Here is a 15,632-nt window from a genome sequence, read left to right as displayed (position 1 = left end):
CACGCATACACGGTCGCATGTGAACACGCTGGCCACGCCGAGATATGTGCATCCTTGGTATTCGGTGATCCTTGCTCGGGCTGGAACGCGGCCGATCAGGCTGTTTCAAGTTCCTGTCGATCGGACGTCGCGCGGATTTCTCGGACGTTCCGAACGTCGATAATCGCGATCACGCGTTAATGTCACGGGACAGGAAACTGGGGTACACGCACGCGATTTCTGATTTGCCTGCCTCGACATTGGGCGATTCGTTCGCGTCGACAGTTGCGTTCGAGTGTCGAAAAAATAAAATTCCCCCATTATCATCGATGATGCGATAAATATTGTTTCAACGCTTGCCACTTGTGATTTGTACATTGAAAACATCCGCTATTTACTTTTGAAGCTTGTTTGCGCGCTTGTTAATAGAAAACCGTGACGTATAAACTAATCGCGAATCTCTCGAGTTACCGCGCGTGTATATCGACTATTAGAAGAGCGTCACACTGAAATTAGCGAGAACTACTGCCCGTTAAAAATCACCGCTACTGGTATCGAGATAGGGAGAAAAGGGGGAGAGCAGTGATTCGGTTAAAAAACTTCGGATAGTAGCGTTCGTTTTTGAAATTCGGTTCGACAAATGGCTTCGCCGGATGCAAATATATCCGCGTGCACGCGTGTGAAACACGGAAACACGCATAGACACGTACACGCACACACACGAGACAGAGAATACAGAACACCTGGGGTCGTTGAAGCGTTTGAATTTGTTAAAGAGTAAATCGAGTTTCCCGATACGGTCGACGACCGCGAGACAATTTTTCGTTCGGTCTTGGTTGCCCGTATCTGCGAGAGAATCTCACGGATGGACCGTATAGAAAGCGAGAGAGAGAGAGAGAGAGAGAGAGAGAGAGAGAGAGATACAAACAAAAGAGAAAGAAGCTGAAGAAGGGTAACACTGCTCCTTTTATTGTGCTTACAAAAAAGAGTTTAACAAAACGAGATGAAAACAGACGGGATAGAGGACACACGATTAAAAGGCAAAGCGCACACGTTAATATTCTGAGAAACTGAGGAAGCAACACGAGCAAAAAGAAAAAAAAAGTAAAAAAAATGAAAAAAAAAATACGAGAGAATAATAAGTAAAAAATAATAACTACACACAATGAACTGCCAAGACGATTCAAAACAATGCTAGTGAATTTTATTATCCGTATCACTAGTAAGTAAATCGACGACAACTTAAATAAAACGGGGGATTTATACTACGATTATAAGGGTGGCGTGCGACACAGCGCGGCGTTTAAAACAAATCGAAAAAAAAAAAATATAATAAAAACGAAAAAAAAGTACATATATATGTATATATATAAAGAGAAAAAAAAGAATACCGTTCTTTGTTAGGTCGTAAGAGAAGTCCCGCGTAAAGCAGGAGGCGGTAAGGGTGCGACCACGCGGGCAACGGATGACACCGGACGGAATCTGATGGCGATGACCACGATTGACTATAGCGCGGCGTCTAATTTTCATTTCCACGCGTTTCTTCCCCTTCTATCGGCGGACATCGTTTGTTGTTGTCCCTCTGTACACGCTTGTACAAGCGCGACACACGGTTACACACTCTCTCTCACACTTGACACACGTAGACGCAACGCACTCTGTTGCATTGTATTTTCTTACACACACAAACACACACACGCATACACACACACACTGTACAAGTAACACGCGACGATCACGTAGACACGTTTACACGCGAAACTTTTTCGATCTAACGTTCCAGGCAGACAGGCCACCGCGTCCTCGAGATCCATGCGCGATTTCCGGTGAATCGACGGGCACGCGTTCGCCACAGGAAGAAAAGAAGACGAAAGGATCTGAGACTCGCGCCGTGGGTTCCAAGGCGACTCGAGCCTGTTAGCGTATATTTACTTTTTTAAGTCGAGTCGCCTTCGAACGAGGCGAATCGTCGAGGATCCCTTTAAAGACGACGGCTCGCGCACCGCGATTCACTCGCGAATTCTATCCGATCGTGGTCCGGTTTCGTTTCGTCGTTCGACGATCCGCGGAGACGAAACGCAGGGCTCTCGAGCGATCGCCGTCGCCTGGCTCCTCGAATGGATCTTCTTGCTCTTCGACCGCACGCTATTCGCCCTAAATGGCCAAACTCATTTCCAGCTCGTCTGTGAAAAGTACACCCACGTCGGATTATCCGTCAACGGACGCGCAACAGTTCCGATTGATTTTGTCGTTTGTCGCTGCAAAGCGGAATCCGTTTCCTGTGGAATATTCACCACCCCCTAAACAAAAAAAAAGAAAAAAAGTGAACCATACACTCGATCCGCTCGTACTCTGATAGTGAAACGGGAATGGTTGAATTTCATTTTCGAAGTTTAATTGTTTCGTCGCAACGCTTGTAGAGGGTGCCTTGCAATGGGCGATAGAACCGAGGACGTAACGATTTTAGAAAAACGAGAACGAATCGGAAATCTACGTGCGCATAATTGAAAGTTAAGTACAATTATGGACATATTAGTGACTCTATTCATTATTGGCCAGCCGCAAGTCTACTTCGGCTCGCGTTTGCATCGCCGCAAAAAATAATTCGTTCCACTTACTTTCGATTCGTTTTTCTGCAGAGAATCTTTCGATCGCGTATTCGTGTGCTACGGTAGAAATTGAAAATTCGGGTTCGCGACAGTCGCAGCAATGATTATTCCTACGGAAAGCGTCTCGTCGAACGTCCGTCGACCACGAGTCCAAACGCAGGAGAAACATTTTAGTCAATATATACGAATGCTCAGTATTTAATACGATATCCCATTTACCATATTTCGATTCGTGGCACGGCACGAGGTTCGCGCGCCACGACGCTTGGGCGAACGTATTTAGACGCCCAAGGGAAATGGGATTCCCTTTGCACGCCTGTAAAGAGTCTTCGAGTTTCTACGCAACGTTACGTTTCATAACCGTACTTCGTCAATTTTGATAACTCGACCGGTTTGCTTGACCTCGGCTCGTTTCAAGCTCCGAGCTGCCATTGGAGCAACGTCCTACGAAAAAAAAAAAAAAAAAAGCGAAGCTAGTTCTCCGTGCGTCCGAGATCACAGCCGTAAATTATTCCTAAACGCGAGAGAATTCGTAGAACAAAAGTTCAGACAACGTTGCTCCAATGCGAGACAGCTCCCACTGTACAATGCTCAATCAAAGTCGCTGTTGTCTACTTCTATAGTGCCCCACTGTGCACCCCCCAGGTTCACCACGACTTCGAACGATTAGCTCGGTGAAAATCGAACTAAACCCCTTCGACGAACCCGTTAGCCGCAGGGAATTCGATGATCGCAACTTCTCCGGATTTAAATACAAACCGCGACGTTAAAAAGAACCAAATCGTAGGCTCCCCTTCTAGAACCCGGGATCATTCATTCCTCTCGCGAAGAAGATAAAACGGTTAGCGAAAAAAAAAAAAGAAAAAATGGAGAAGGGAGAGAGGCAAACGCGAATCCCGTCGACTGTGTTAGAGCAAACGGAGAGAGGCGAAGAAAAAAAGATGAACTCGACAATTGAACAAACACGAGGAAGCTTGTCAACCGCGAGCGCGAAACGGAAAGGAACATCGGAATCTCGTTAACGGATAGTCTCGCAGGCGGGTCTTGTTGAAGATAATAAATAAATTAAAAACAAAAAAACGAAAACGAACAAAAAAAGCAAAAAGTGTACACGAATTTCAAGGAAAAAGCAAAAAAAGAAGAAAAAAAAAAGACATTACTATAGCACGTTTTGGCCATTGGCATTGACGCGACAACCAATCACGTTATCTTTTAAATACTATTATAATGGTTACGAAGTAATAATTAAAGGAAAAAAAAAAAACGCATAACGTTGTTAAAACTGATGTTAAAGGAACGATTAAAACGAGTAAATAAATAAATAAATAAACGTAGGGGATATAAATTGTAATCGATAAAACGCCTCGATTGACGGAATAACCATTCTCGATCTTTAAAAAGGTAAATCAGCTAACTAATTAAACGCTAATGGATTTCAATTAACGCTCTTTAAATGGCTCGCGCCGGAAGGTCTCGGTAGAATACAGTAAACAGTATTACGTAGGGATGAGAACATGAAAAATGTTAAAAAAAAAAAAAATAATATACCACGGTTATCCGAAGTTAAGCGTCGCTTTGGCGAAGCGAGAAAGAGTCGCGGGAAAAGACGATACCGACGACGACAGTTCGACGTGCGAACTGGCGTCGATCGAAGTCAACCGAAAGGAAGAAGAAATGGCTAAGGAAGAATGAGAAACGCGATGGCGTCGACGAAGGATCGTGCGTTCAAGCGATACCACGGTGTTTGGCGGTCTCGTTCCGCGATGAGATTCGCTCGGTTAACGCAGCGATCCGCGTTATATCGCGAAACGAACGGCCATACGCGATCGTTTCTTCTTATTTCCTTTCCGCAAACGCGTTTGCTGCAGTTCAAGTTGGTGGAAAGGGTCGCATGGCGACGATTTATTGTTAACACGCGAACGATCTCCGCGTTTCGATGGCCAATTTGATGAACGATCGGTAGAGAGGCTTTCAAGTGAACCAATTATAAGTAGAGCAGGAAAATTTCAGAAAAATTTGAAAAGAAATTGCTGTTGTAATTTATCGATTACTTTATTCGATGATATCAGTTGTACGAGCTTTTTTTCATTGAATTAATCGAACTTTGCTGCGCTAAGGTGATCGCAACAAAATTAGTAACTGTTCGTATTTTCAATATTGAACGTCGTGTGGCTTTACAAAGGACTGCACGGGATTATCAGCGTCATCGATGCACTTGGACGAATTTTATTTGCCGCATAATTCGTCGATTCTATTCAGCGATCGAGAATTATAAAAAAAAATCGGTTAATCGAGCAACGTCGCGCGTTAGATGAATCAAATTGGCCGCGGAACCAGCGACTCGCCATTCGCGGCGTCTACGACGCTTTTAATCGTATCTAAACGCGTTAACCAAGTTAAACGGTAATTGTTAACGGAGAAATAACATCGAGCCTATCGATATTAATCGTTATTGAGTTCCTCGCGAGAGCGCGAGGAAACTATTCGAAAATACAATAATAACGCAGGTGTACATAGTGGCTCTAAAGTGTCACTTGGTACGCGAACCTTAGTTTATATCACGGGCGGTTTATTATCGCGGAGAAGCGCCAAAACGAAAAAAAAAATAATAATAATAATCGCAGTAATTAAAGAGAAAAAAAAAAGTGCAGAAATTAAAAAAAGATAGAACGCAGCCCGATCTAAGCGGAAGTTCCAAACGTTTTAGTAAGACGAGAGGCGAGAAACGATAAAGCCGTTCAATAATTAAGAAATTATATACTCGTTCTGCGAAGAAATTTACTTGTTGCCACATATCGAAGTCAAGTCGGAATTCAAAACGAGTTGCTCACTGAACAAAAAATGATTTAAACGTGTATTAGCAAAGCGGAGGGAGAAAGAGAGAGAGAGAGAGAGAAAAAGAGGAAAACACGACGAAGGGAGGAGGAGTAGGAGGAGAGGGAAAAAAGGAAAATTTAGAGAAAAACTGTAAAAATACACACGAGGGTGAATTCGTTGCTCACGGATGCTCATTTATTGTTTTTATCCAGCGAGGTCCCGGCGTTTACGAGACGCCGTAAGCCAGACGCTTAGTGAGGGTAATTAATGTTCGAGTGTACTTTCAACTATCACGCTCAACGTTGAAGCATTTAAGCTGTTCACGAGATTCAGGGTCTTAGAGATTAATTAGACGAGACAGTAGGGGGAAAAAAAAAATTGTCGAGTCGTTCGTTAGAAAAAAAAAAAAAAACGAGGAGTTTAAACGAAAGAAAAACGAGAAAAAACAAAAAAACGTAAGTAAATAAACAATTAAATAAAACGATTAGACGGAAGAGGGATAGGGGGAATAATACTAATTCGTAAATCGAGAGGGGAGAATAAAGAGTAGAACGTTCGTAGCGGAGGAACGTATAAACATACAAAGCCGCGTGTACCGGGAAAAGGGAGTGTTTTCGTTCGCGTTTCGGGGATCCATTCGTTTCGCCGTTTTGTTTCGAAGGAAATCAATGCTACCCGTTTAAATGTGCATAGACCGCGTGGAACGCATCGATGAGAAAACTGGAACGTCGATGGTAACGAGAATCGAACGAATCGAGCGGGGGGGTAGAAAGGAGGGGCTGGGAAGAAAGGGTGAAAGAAACGTGAGCTCTAAATTCAGACGGATTGTGACGATCCTCTTTTTTTTTTATATATATATATGTATATACCGTATACGGAAATCGATCGACGCGATCGTCGACACTGATAGGGTGGTCCTTAATTGTACGTGCTGCCGAAATGTTTCCACCTTCTTGAACTTGACGAGGGGGAGAACGGGACTTTCCAACTGAACGTATGCGAAATCACGATGGCGGGCATCGAACGAGAGGAGGATCGAATACCGCACACGCTCTCGTGCGCGTGAGCGAGCGATGTCACGGGTAAATGAAATTTGACGAGTTCTTTTCTCTTTTTTTTTTTTTGGTCCCATTCGAGATAACGTGTCTTGTACCTTCGCCTGGAGAGTTCAGCCTGAATCAAGTTGGAAGCTCCCTTTCGAGGGAACTTGGAAAGTCGAATCTTGCTTCGAGTCTGTACGACAATTTTTTGTTTCGTCAGAAGGGAATTTCGTTTTCTATAGTTCCTGGTGAAAATGAATTTCGCAAAGGTCTTCTTCCGAAGTAAAGTAAAAACGCTTTCCTATAAGAAATTACTGAACTTTTCTTCTTAAAAAAAAAAGGGTGAGAAAGGAAAAAGATGTTAATACACGCACTTCAACAATATACCAAGTGCTATAATTGTTATTGTTATAAATGGAACGTGATGTTTGAGACTGTACTGAAAGCGGTGGTCGTTCGTGAATGAAACGCGCTGAAAGAGTTATCTGTCGAGGACGAAATCCACGGGTAGAACGAGGAGGAACAGCAAAGGGAAGCAGGGGAGCAAAATTGGGGCGGGGTTGGTGGTGGGATAGTGAAACGAAGGAAACGGAGAAGCGAAATTCCGAGATGATTTACGCAGCTCGCGCCTTTAATTAAAAGAAAAATAAAGAATATATGTATATGTACATACATATTAAAACTCAGCTTGTCACGCGCGGGGGGTTGTCATTATGAACTATTAAATCTTGTAATAATTAAAGTTAATAATAACGATAAAGCCCGCGGGAGGCGAGAGAGAGAGAGAGATGATAATATATTAATAAACGCTAGTAATAATATTAACGATGGTAACAATAATAATTATAATAAATAAATAATAATAGTTACGATAACGTACTAATTATTAATTATCCGCCTGGAGATGTTAAAATTTTTTCATTCCATTTAACGATTTAAGGCGACTTCGAGGAAGAATCGTTCCCGAGAACGAGCAGAGTGAACAGTAAATGAAAAACGAGATATTTATCGATTAACGAGAAACTTAAGGGAAAACAGATGATTAATCAATTGCATTAAAGAGGTTGGAACGCTAGTAGGATCGTAGTAGCGCGTATGTACAGGGTGACGAGATTAAATTGTATCCGGACATCGACACGGCGTGCGATTTTTCGAGTGTCCCAGTCGAGTAAGCGTGTGCGATTTACTCGAAATAGCAAAAATAGATGCGGCGACGAGAGACGCGAAGTCGAGAGCGGTAGAGTCGATCGTTAAACCTTCTGCTAACTCGTTGACGATTTTCATCGCGCGCGTAACGCATAATTTAATATATCAAAGTTGATCCAGAAAATTGAAATCTCTACAGTCGATAGAAAATTTCGTTACTACACGCGGAACAAACGGGCAAGATGGTCAACGAGCAGCGATTCTCGATGGCGGAAAGGCGATTAGAATGCTTGGTCGACTCTACATCGGGTGCGTTCGAAAGTTTCTCCCTCACTTCCGTAGTAGTATTTTACTCGACTCTCTCGTAACCAGCCAAGCGTTTTAAGGAACTTATTAAGGGTAGAAATAACTAAGATTGCTCATCGGCACGCGGCGCCGTTTAAGTCTCACAAAAGACAATCCCCTCAGAGGAATCGAAAGCGGACGACGGACTCGAACCTGTTTGATGTTGTCTCAGATAACCGAACACTTTTCTTTCTCTCTCGATGTATTATACTACCTCTGACTACCGCTACGCGAGGATAACGATAACCGTAATCCAGCCGATCGTCCGATCGAATCCTTCGATCGTTGTCCACGGTGTTTAAACGCCTGCTACCACGATCAAAGCGACTCTAGCGAGGGTAACTTAAGGTGTAAGGTCTATTATACTTATAGCACGTCAAAGTCTTCCGCAGTTAGTCTCCGAACAAGTAGCTACGAACACTTTTTGGGGGAAACTAGAACGAAGAATGGAACGAACGTGACACGAGACGAAATTCTTCTCCCTCCTCCCCTGTTGGTTTTCTCATTTTCATCGTCCTCGACGAACGCTCGCGTGAAAATCCGTCTCTGTCGAGCGGTTTTCTCGACGAAGACGCTCGCGAGGCTCGCGCGAATAGCTAGACGGAGTTCAGGGTTTAATTGCTCGGCTGATTGATACTGATTAGCGTAACATTAGCACTTCCCGCGTTGCGCGTCGTTCGAGCGTGGAACTGTGAAAGTACTGTGATCGATGGAAAATCAAAATTGTATTCGTCGTTGACGCTCGTGTTCGCGCGATTCTTTTTGTACTGTGAATAAGAGAAAAGGGAGTAAGACGAACGAACGAGATATTAACAATCGAATACGAGACGAGACCAGGGCGTGGTACCGTTTCGATACTTCGATACAGACACACTACGCAGGTGCCGCGAAACTTTTTCTAGCGATGTTAATTGCGAAACGCGCTTTAGTGTACGTAGCTGAGATCGAGATCCATCGATGGTAGCCAGAAACGCTTAGAGATTAAATTGCGAACGCGAGATTCGAGACAGCCGGGCTGTTTTCAGAGTGACGATCCTTTCTCGTACTCGGATTTCTCTAATAACTGACTTTCGAGTCGCAGCTGAATCACAAATAGCGATTGAACATCGCGAGACATTGATCGCAACGTAAAAACCACTCGTGATCGTTCACAAGTTCGTTTTAATAAAAACTTCGCGCCACGAAGCGCGCGTTCGATCAGAGAACATCGAGAAGTGGCTCACGAGCGTTCTCCGCGTGCCGCCATTTTGGTTCTGACTCAGAAGCGGTCTATCCGAGTTCGAGCGCCCTAAGATCGAAAGTCGTCGCGCTGAAAGCAGTTCGAGGGGCGTTCTCGAAATGTAGGGAATCGCGAGGTGAGAAAAAGTGTACTATCTGCTTCCTAATTAGTAAAATTCGTTCAGATCGCGCGCGTAGCACGACACTCGAAAGATCGACGACCCCTTGTCCCGTTCTACTAGACCGCTCTCTTTATACGCGGAGGTATACTACGGGTCAGCCGAAATCAAGTCTGAGAGTAACATCGCTGCTATTCTTCTAGACGATTATTAATAAATTATAAGAACAGAGCCAGAAGAGGCGCGAAAGACACGATTTCCCTCTTCTCGTTCCGTATACGATCAATTTTTCGAGTTCTGATTCTTTCTGATTTCGTTCACGCTTCGTCGTACGCGAGATTCGAAGCAATTCGACGTTGAGACTGTGGAAAATGTTTTTTGCTAAATTTGATTTAAGTATACGGACATCTATTCTTTGTAAACCATATTGTTAACTTGCAAGCATTTTTTCGCGCGTGCTTATACTCTCCTTTGTAAATACTATATAAAAGATCTCGTTACTCGCAAACGTGTGCGCCATTCTGATTTTCTTCTATCAATTACTGATCAGAACGAGCTTTTCAGAAATTCCATAGATGTAACAATAGAGTGCGTGTATATCAATCGACAAGCAGAGTGCTCGAGCGGAGATGATCGTATTTCTAACGAAACTTCTGCGAATTAATACCATCGAGCGATTAGTATACTCGAGATTCGTTTGAAACGAGCTATCTTCAGTTACCAGAAACAAGTACAGTGAATTTTTTCATTCAGTGTCGACTGAAAACCTCGCAGGGGAATCGAGGTCCGATAAAATCGGCCCTTTGACCTGCTATTTCGGCTGAGCCTCGTGTGATACGTGTAGATATCTGTACATAATATACGTGTAACGCATATACATATGTAGCCACGTATCTGTTCTCTATAAATACGCGTTGCGGAAGGGTTGAATCGAAGCTGGCGGAGCGCAGCGTGCAACCGAGAGAAGAGAAACGAGAGAGATCGAAAGGAGTAACAGGGGAAAAAATCGGATGAACGTAATTATCGTTCGCGATTAGCGACTGTGGTTTGCATTTGGGCGAAACGTAAATCCGTGGCGATATTTTACGGGTCTTTTCACCCTCGACGTCGCTCGCGGAACGCTGTTTTCGTTCGTTTCCTGTTAGTTCTTTCGCGTCCAAACGTGTACTTTGAGTTGCGAAACTAGCATTAATTGGAATATTTATTTAATAATTTCAATAACATTCACGTGTAATCTCTAATGCTACGAACTGGGATCGATTATGATTAAAAGTTTGAATTGCCTTCGTCGAAAATCGCGAACGACGTCGACGCGTGACGTTCTCAACGTGTACACGAAAAATTCAATTATTTTCGTGCGATCAGAACGCCAGATTAATTGGTTAACACTAGACTTACCAACGGATCGCTTTTTTTTTCCAACAGCAAATAGTCCATAAACGAGTTGTTCTTCTTAAAAGTGGATCGTTTCGAAGCCTCTGATAAAAATAGGCAGAGACGAATTTGTGAGCCGTCGAAAGTCGTAGTGTTAATTAATTATCCTTAACGATCGACGGATCTACGTGGAGAAAATCTCAAAGTGAAGATAGAAGAAGTCATAGACGATGTCAGACGCGTGCACAGGGCTGCGAGATGCGAATGGACGAGTACTTTTTTTCTGGCGATCCACTGCCGCGGTATTCTTTCAAGGCAGCGCGAATTACTCGGACTTAGAATAGACGATTAGCGCGGACACGCAATGTTCAAGTGCCAAATTTTTAGCTATCTTTAACACGTAATTTATCGCGCCTGACGAACCCAGCAGACGCTTAATTAGCGAAACAGAGAGAAAGAGGGAGAGGGAGAGAGAGAAAGTATTTCGAGAAAGAGAGACTGTTATAAATCGTGGCGACTGAGGGAGAGGAGGATCGAGACACCCTTTGAAACGATTCGTTGTAAAAATAATTAAGACACCCGTGTTTTGGAGCACAGCCATCGTTTCGTAAACTGCAGGGTGCTGAGATTGATTCTCGTGGGATCTTTGAGTAATTGTAATTAAAAAATTGTATTATCTAAAGCTGATTTTTTATTTTTATTCGATTCAGAATTGTTCGTGAGATCTTCCAGAAGCTAAGAATTCGTGATCGAGTTACTCAGACATCCTTTTGGTCACTTTTAAGGAATCGATGGTAGAGTTTAATTTTCAGAGCGAGAAAGAGTGAGAGGTTTGACGGGAAGGGACGCCAAGAGGAGGGACACGAACGTGTTTGTAACCAGCGAGTATAACTGAATAGAATAGGATAAAGTAAAACGCGTCACAGCCAACTGAATTTAAAAATGAATTTCTATAAAACGACGTTCGTAATAATGGTACAAGCGACTCGATAGAGACGAGCGAGTGTGTCTCCCCGATCATTTTCGAATAATCAACTCTCGTTCCCTTCGTTTCGAGGGCTAAACATGGCGCTGAGAATTCTCGAGCTCGTTGAACGTCGCGATGGGAATCACCGCGACGAATCTCCTCTGTTTTCCTTCTTTAAACGTTCGATAGTCGATACGGAGCGGAAGAAAAGGGACGAAGAGACGAAATAGGCCGCAAGCTATCCGCGCTTCGAGAATAATTAACAGCTAAATTAAAATGTAAACCAAAAAAAAAGGGGGGGGGGATGAGAGCAGAAAGAAGGAAGCGGCGGTATCGAGCACGTGCCACTAAAAGATAATCTTCTACGCGTATTTAAAAGCAAAAAAAAAAAGAAAAAAAAAACACTGATCGAACGCTGAACGCCAATGTTTTGTAACGCACGCCGAGAGGAACTCGATAAACCTAATCTAAACGAACGATTAACCAAGTAACCGAGTATTAAAAAAAACGCTAGCCTGTAATCGTTAGTGACTTAGCATACTACTTCGAGCAGTAATTATAGGGACGATTCAAAGTTAGTCTACTAGGTGTTAGACTCGAACTTCATCGAGATCATTTTCTCTCTAAAGTAACGGAAAAGAAAAAAAAAAAGCAAGCTAATACCTAATTACTTCAGAGTAACCTATTGAGCATAGCGAAGTCGAAGGCGGGACGGGGATAAAGGGATGAAAGAGAGAGAGAGAGAGAGAGAGAGAGAGAGAGAAGGGGTGAGAACGAGAGGGTAAGAGCGAGGGGGCGAAAGAACGTAACCGATCGAGTTGGATCGAGCGGTGAAAGATGAACTGCGTGGAAAGGAAGGAAGGAGAGAAGGAAAAGGAATGAAAAAACAAAAAAGAACGAGGCATTTCGACGGGTTACGAGCGCACGAAACCTATCTCTTCTCTACCTACGCCCACCTCTTTCCTACCAAATATATTTTAACGAAGGACCGTCTCTTTATTGTCCACCGTTACACCAGTCATCGAAGTCGTTGCAAAGATAATAAATATCCGTGCGAGTCTAACGAAGGATGAGCGGAGAACATTTCGATTTCGAACGCGTGGGAGGGAGAGAAAGTGAGCAAGAGAGGACGAGAGAGAAAGAGAGAGAGAGAGAGAGAGAGAGAGAGAGCGAGCGAACGATAAATGAAAAATAAGTTTTGCGTTAATTTGCATAAAAATATTATACATATATATATATATATATACATAGGAGAAGAAACGAGGGCGAAATATTGACAAAAAAAAAAGAAAAAAAATGAAAAGAAGAGGAAGAAAGAAAGAAAGACGAGAGAATAAAAAAAGAAACGATACTCCCTTTTCCGTGGACCCTGATGGGACGATGCAATTGAACTGACTCACCCTCAATCTCACTTGACTTTTAATTATGCCTCGACAACAGCCTGGCCTGATAATAGTAAATTCGTAATTGAAGTACGTTAAAGTAAGGTAATAATAACAATAATAATATAAATAATAAACGATATTAAATAATGATGAATGAATAAATAAACGATAAGAGTAAGAGTAATATAATAAATTAGTAATAATAATGATGTAATAATAAATTTGTTATATTTCTATGCTGGGCTCTTTTTCGAGGCAGAAAACGTTGATCGATATGAAAATCCCTGTTAACTGGTGAGCACATAATCTCTCGCCGCATTGTAATATTATTAACATTATTACGTTATTATGAAATTGTTGAAATAAATGAAACGAAAATTAACCGCCTACCGTCTCTTTATTTCCTCCACTCGCGAAACTTCTATTTTAATTATCGAACTGCAATAATAAAAAAAAAAGAAAATAGCACGCAGGATCATTTCGTTCTCGCGTTCATTGCATTGCAACGAACTAGACTAAAATAGGATGTACGCGTTGGATGATAAACATTTCTATTAAACAACTCTGCGATCAGTTTAATATAGTCTTTATTTCATTGTAAAAAGAACTACCTATCAACCTATCTTAACGATACCCCTAACAAATGAAAGATCGATATCCTGCGTGAACATACTCTTGCGACGTCTCTCGTGCATAATAAAGTACAAATTTCTCGGCTCCAACAACGTCCCTCCTTTAGATACGGATACATTTGCGTATAGAATATTTCTCGTAAAACTAACGCGCATTCGCCAGCACACGATCATCCTTTTCTCTAGTAGACGAGAAGATTTCAACCCCCCGTTTTATCGCGTTAACAATTTCCCTTCCATCGAACGCTCGCCTCGCGGTCAACATTGTACAACGCACATCGCCACGCAGCAAGTTTCGTCGCTCTTTTTCTCATCGATGATGCTGCATTCGTTCGCATTTTCGTTCGAAACTCTCGCGAGAATTATTTTCAACGAGCTTTCGTAACGCGCGATCGACTTAATTTTCGATTGAAAATCGCGATTCGAGAGCGCGACGAGTATGCAAGATTCGCGTCCGTTGCAAAATTCTCTGATACGATACGAATGCCACGTTCTCCAAAACCGTCTCGAGCGAGCCAAATTTTTTCAGCGCGATCCGCGCCACGTTGTGCGATCAATTCAGAAACAGTCGTTTGATTGTTTTAACGCTGATAAAACGATATCACTTATTCAAGTTCAACGATAAATAGATCTCTAATCGCTAATCGGATAGAAGCCTCTGCGGGTTTTGTACGCGAGGTATACGCGAAATTCGAGCGCTCGTATTTTGTTTCTGTTTTATTTATCTGTAAAGGAAATTTCGTCGCGTGCAAGTCTAGCTATATCTTCAATCGACGTCAAGTTTCTGTTCTCCAGTCGTGGAATTGCATCGCGATATTTGTCTCGACAGCTGCGAGTGTACTCTTCAATTCTCACGCGTACGCGAAATTACATCAGCTTTGGAATGCGTGTCTCCAAACGTTCTCGTTCTTTCTAATCGTCGCGTTTATTGTTACTGCTATAAATGTATATATTTATATATCCACAATACTCGTTACATCATTAAAACTTAATGGATTATGCTCGATCTACACAGAGCATACGATCTAGCGAACGGTAAAAAACGTAAGAGTCGTGGAAATCGCTTACATTAATATCCTAGGGTTTTAATCGAAGATGTCGATCGACGAACTTCACGCGTTCATTTATAGCAATTTCGAGACGATCCTGTTTGCTGAGAAAACATTTCTTCGTACGCGAACAAGATGGAGAGCCAATATTTCACCTCGAACCGACATCTTCGATATAAAATGTCGATTAAAACCGCCTCACCGTGATCCCCGCTACACTGACGCGCGCACGACGCATAGAAATGCTTCTAAAATGTATAGAAATGAACAAGCATCGTCTAATTACATCGTTTCTCGAAGACTAAACTCTAGTTATTGTATCTCGTTCAAGGAAGACACGTGTCACTCTCTACCAACCGGCCACTCGAATCGCGAGCAACCCTTATGCGCGTTGGGGGTAACGAATCGCAAGCGTTCCAATTCTATTAGAAACGCGAACCGCATATCTCTAATCAAACAACCACTTTGGAACAAAAAAAAAAAAAACGTTGGAACAGTCCAGATTATTTCAGATCCCTCTTGCAAAGGGGTTGCGAAACGGTTCTTTCTCGCCCTCGTTTAGAAAATCATCGAAGCAACACGTGCAAATTCGAGGCGAACAGTGATTTCGCTTCGTCTCGTTGCACGAAAACTAGCGTTAACTTAACAGAGAGAAATAAAGAACCGTTTCACGTTGGACTGTTGTTAATAAATCTCTGAATAGAAATGTCCAATTCGTTAGTTGGTGCACGTTTGTAACAGTCAACGAATTCGTAATTAAACGCATCAAGTGTTTTATTAATATTATTTTACTACTTAAAGTTAAGCGGAAAATGTATAAAACCAGAACTGATTTGATCTCGCGCGATTCTTATCTTTTCTAGCAACGAGACGAGACAGAATTGTTGCACGCACATAGAATTAAAATCCTGCCCATATTCGTGGTATCGATTTAACCACATCTCGCATCGAT

General features: G+C 42.5%; 1 protein-coding gene across 1 annotated transcript in view; it reads right to left on the bottom strand.

Moving 5' to 3' along the window:
- Gcn2 (eukaryotic translation initiation factor 2 alpha kinase Gcn2) overlaps nt 1–15,632 on the bottom strand; it is a 215,173-nt gene that overhangs the window by 170,703 nt on the left and 28,838 nt on the right. The gene's annotated exons all lie outside the window — the stretch shown is intronic.

The sequence above is a fragment of the Xylocopa sonorina genome, chromosome 4 (genome assembly GCF_050948175.1).
Source record: "Xylocopa sonorina isolate GNS202 chromosome 4, iyXylSono1_principal, whole genome shotgun sequence".
NCBI lineage: Eukaryota > Metazoa > Arthropoda > Insecta > Hymenoptera > Apidae > Xylocopa > Xylocopa sonorina.
The sequence above is the reverse complement of the archived record's forward strand: the minus strand, read 5'-3'. Positions and strand labels throughout refer to the sequence as shown.